Here is a 5,403-nt window from a genome sequence, read left to right on the forward strand (position 1 = left end):
TCTAGCCTTAGAATCTCACTTATATAGTGTGAGATGCAACAAGCTTTAGGCATAGAGAATTGATAGGTGTCCTTTTACAAAAGGTCAAGAAAAGACAAAAATTTGTGTAATGGAAAGGTAACACAATGTAATATTATCTTGGTAGGCCCTTCTTCTGTGACATCTTCAAATGCTACAAATCTCATGATTGGCCTTTATTCACTCTAAATCCTCAGCATATGTAGCTATTAAATTTTCTAGTGATGTGCCAAGCTCTGATTCTTGCAAATTCACCTCCACTTTTGCATTCCCACTTATATCTTTTTGTACTACCAAAGTCACAATCACATTTGGTTTCATTTCTACCACATCATCCATATGATCCACTATATCTTTTACATCAGATGACTGCCCTTCTTTGTCTTCCTCTTTTCCAAGTACTGGTGGAAGTGAATCAATGATATGTATTTCATCTCCATGTGTCTCATCATCATCACTTTCAACTCCTTCCAACTATTCATTGAGAGCAATATCTACCATTCACTTGTCAAAAAGCATGCCATTTGGCCAATCAAATTGTAGGATATATCCCTTTGCTTCTTGATAACATAATCACTTTCTTTTTCAATATAAACAAAATCTTGTTTCAAAGAATAAAAGAATATTTGGGCTTTCACCATTTCTTTTGTTGTGGTGGCACACCATGCATGTCCCATTTTTTTGATGATTTTATTCATTCTTAGACAAAATAAATCATCTAATTCTTCAACTCATTTATCTTTGTTTTTCAATTTATTTTTTTCTATCTAAAGCATAAGTAAATAAATCAAATTTTTGGCTCTTATACTTGTCCAAATAGCCAACTATTCTTCTTTGCAATCCAACTCTCCTATCATAAAATTCTATGAGATCATGAGAAATATCTTAAGTTATTTCAATCTAATCATGTGAAGATCTTAGGACAAAGTAGCACAAGAATGTAATTTCTTTCCTTCTCTTTCCCCACTTATTCACAGTAGGCTTCAAAGCCTCATCATTTTCTTTTATCTCATCCCATATGTTTATTTCCTTGCTAATAGATCATAAAATAATGGCCATTCAATTCTATCTCCTAGATACATAAGAGCTTTTCTAAAATCATCTTCATATTGCACATTTAACTCTACATGTAAAGCCCACAATTTTCTCTTTTCTTCTTCAAAATCTTTAGCTATGTAATATTGTGGTCTTTGTGGGGTATCTAGGATTTCTATGAGATAGTGGATATAAAAGCTTCCACTGGAGGGCAAGGATATGTGATTCTTGGCCTTGAAGATGTCCTCATTACCTTATTATCAAGTTCAATTCTTTTCTAAACTTATCTATTGTATGCCTCCAAAACTCTCTCATACTTATTTTTTAGTTCAAACATTGCCTTTTCTTCCTTCTATATGATAACCAAAAGAATCTAAGATGTTCCAACACCCATGTGAGCTACTTGGACATGGGAGGTGTCTGCTACTCTGCTTACAATGATATTTCCCATTAACCCAGAGTCATCTGGCTATGATGAAACAACCCTTGATCCCTTCCTTAATGACTATATAACCAAAGTGACCTAGTCCTCACTAAAAGTAGTACCTATGAATTATTTCTTATTTTGGTCTTATAAGTCCAATTTATTTGAAACAAAATTAAAAATTAAGGCATCCGCTATGTCCCAATTGGGTAGTAGTAAAATATTTGATACTTTCACCATCTGCCTCCCCTCTTCAAGAGTTATACTTTGGAATTCCTACATCATCTTCTCTTTTACCTAAATTTGCAAGGATACCTCCTCGATCTTTGGATGTTCTATTCTTAACTTATTACATCTTTCTTTTAATTTTCCTATGTTTGTTCTTCATGTGAACTAGTGGAAAGCTCTAGACTAAACAAAACTATCATTTGACAAAACTTGTTGACTAGCTTGTTCTATTATAGGGTCTAATTCCCTTACTTCAAAATCTACTACTATCAACTTTAAGCTTGGCATAGGAGACTCCTCGGGGTTCGCTTCATCTATTTCTTCTTGGGTAATGAAAATTCCTCCTTGTGACCCTAGTTGTTCAATTTTCTCTCTAGTAAGTTGTTCCTCATCAATCCTCAATGGGGATTGTGAAGGTGAATATTCCTCAATGTGAGGATCTTGTTCTTTCATTATTTTTCACCTTTTAGGGGAGGGCTCAGGAGGTCTCTCTTCCTAGACAACACTAGTGGATTCAATTATTTGTTTTCCCTTATCCATAGTGGTCTTCTTATTTTTAATGATAGTGTACCTTGGCCTTTTTTGGATGCTAAATTGTCCTGCCCCTAGAATGGGAGTGAATCCTAGTCTCCTCATCACCTCCTTAGCTTTATCTAGAAAATGATTTATAATTTTTTTCTTTTTCTCATTCATAGTTTAAATTGTTTCAAGGAAAGTAATCATGAGCTTATTTATTCTATTTGTCTTTGCGATGGCATTACCTAGAGGACTATAATTTTCATCAAAACAATGAATAAAATCTAAAACCGTTGAGAACACTCTCCACTTTTCTTTCTTAGTTTCTTGTTCTTGCAAGGAGAACTCATTTCTTATTATGTCTTTAGTAAAATAAGACTCACGATCAATTTTTCCAAGCTTGACCCTATGCCTAAAGACTAAGTTATAGAATCCCTCAGTATCACAAAAATGGGATGAGAAACAACCATCTTATACTTATCTAATATTTTATGCAGATAATGCCAAGCCCCTTTGGTGATTATAAACTGATGAGCTATAGTGCAAGTGGGGAATATTAACCCTCTCTACCTTCTCAAAAAATAAGTTTCCTCTAATCCTCCTAGCTACCAAAAACATTTAGCTACTCCTACCTTTAAAGGCACTTGGTAAGGTAACACATGAGGAGTACCTCTAAAACCATAAATCCTAAAGATAGTTGAGACTGAATATGGGATGATGTCTCCCCAACTATGTGAAACTTTCAAACCAATAGGATTATCCATGGGCCTAATAAGACTTGCCAATGCCTTCGGTACTCTGGGATTGTCACTCAATAATAGGCACCTCAATTTTGAAGCAAAGTACCTGTCAAACATGAGAAAACTAGCCTTTTCTACTTCCTAGATCATATATACACTCCATAACTGGACTACTAGTGCTTCCCCATCCTGTTCTCTATTCAATTTCATTTGTTTACCAAAATATGGTACTCCTTTCGACAAAAAAATATGCATTAACAATGAATAGTGACCAAAAAGTTTCTCCAACCTGCCCTTCGCAATCCCAACTAGGCCATTGTGAATTTCTTCTGCTAAATAAGAGGTAAAATAAAAAATAATGTCCACACCAAAAGAGGAAATTTGAGTGATCATGTACATAAAACCTATGGGCATAAAATCCTTTTCATCTTCACCAAAAACTCTACATAGATTCCCGTATGCCTCCACAGCCCTAGTATTGAAATATGCCCTTTTGAAGGGTTCCCTAGAAGATGTTATAATTGCTAGAAAATTTCCAATTTTTCCTATATGTGCACTCAGTGCACCCTACCTAATTGCATCCTTCTTTGACACATATTATTTATCTAATTCTTGTAGGTCAATAGGCACATGATAGTCTATTAAAGGCCCTAAACCAAATACCTATCAAATTTCCTCTGGGCTAATTGTGATCAAAATTTCACTATCAATCCTTCTCAACACTCTAATTGCTTGACCATAATTTTTTGCAACAGCTTTTAGGAGGTCGTAATCCACAAAAACACTTGGAACTACTAATTTTCCTAAATTAAAGTTCTAGATATTGGCATGTGGGGCAAATAAATTTATTTTTGAAAACCATTTCTTGAATAAAGAAGGACCAGTTTGAGAGGTTTTGGCATCTCGAACCCAGTTCCCTTTATCATATAACACATCTGGGATTCTGAAGCTAGGGTTTAGCAAAGTTAACTTTTTAACTTACATAGTTTCAATGGTAGATTTAGGGAGCAATTCAAGTAAGTCATCATGAATATTCCTAGCCAAATAATCCTCCTACCCAAAGAACATCTTCTTTGGAGGCATATTTACTACAATTTGTAGAAAACTGAAATGCTATGAAGAAAATAGAACACAGGAACTTGCTTGACCTTTTGCTAATTCTTCTCTGTAACTTTGCAATGTTTTGAGTGTAGAAAGAAATTGTTTCACATTTCAATCAACCACAACACCAATTTCTTGCTAATTTCTTTTATTCAAAAAGCTTGAAATCTTGTTCATGTGAGATGAAAATGGTGAGATCTTCTTCAATATACTCTATTTTTTGCACACATGTGAAGCTTTCAATCCTCATAAAAGAATTGTAGGATAAATAGATTGGCACCACCTTCTACATTTAAATTTAGACTGTTGATCTCAAAAAATCCTATGATTCAGGAGCAAAAATAAGGATGACTCATTTTCCAGTTGACATGTTGGTAGTCAAACTAATGAAAATTATTTATTTGACCCTTTTCTTCACTACTGGTGTTTCCAATTGGACCCACTAATCCTTGAGGACACATGTTGCTTAATTGTTATCTTGCTATACATAAAGAGTGTGCATATTTCCTATGTGATATAGTGACAACCATTTATTTCATATTGATCGAATAAAGGACATTAGATTCAATACTTAATAGAAATGTGGTGGGTCCCCTATCCATTTTCCTTGTTTTCTATGTCACTTTCCTTAAACCTTGAGCAACTCTCCATAGAAATGAAGTGATAGTCATAGATATAAGTTTGATTTGAAGGCAAGGAAAAATGCATTAGAGTCATATAAAATGTGGTGGGTCCCATAATCACCATGTCACGTTGGGTAAACAGTGCACAAATTCTCATAGCAACTTGGCGATGATCATTGATCTAATCTTGATCCAATGATTACAATCCTTCATCTCAATTCTAAATTGGGCATGGGTCCATGTTACTGATGACATGGGAATGTCCTATCAAGTTGGCATATAACTTAATATTCTAATCCAAGCGATAACACCACGTGATTTGGGTCCCACCATAGGCACATTTTCAAGCTAGGTGTTATGTCACTATCGGTGAGGCGCAAAGATTTTTTGGTCATGACATAGTGACCTCTAGTATTCTTACGATTTTTGGTGCATGTGTCTCTAGCAAGATGCCACCATGTCTAGAAGATTATGATTCATGTCTGATGAAGCAGATGTTTGGGACACATCTCTTGGAATTTTTGCCAAATTTCTATTTTTTGTCAAGGTGCTATGTTGCTAATGGTGGGATTCTTTCATTTTTTGACTGTGACATAGCAACCTCTTTAAGGTTTTAGAGATTTTGGCGCTGAGAAATTTCTTCCTTTTCTGCCATCATTACTAGTGTCACAAAGTTTGCACCCACGTCCAAAGTTTTTACCTAAGGACAACCTTATGA

Source organism: Cupressus sempervirens, chromosome 9 (genome assembly GCF_028749045.1).
Source record: "Cupressus sempervirens isolate cs-2001-9-10 chromosome 9, ASM2874904v1, whole genome shotgun sequence".
NCBI lineage: Eukaryota > Viridiplantae > Streptophyta > Pinopsida > Cupressales > Cupressaceae > Cupressus > Cupressus sempervirens.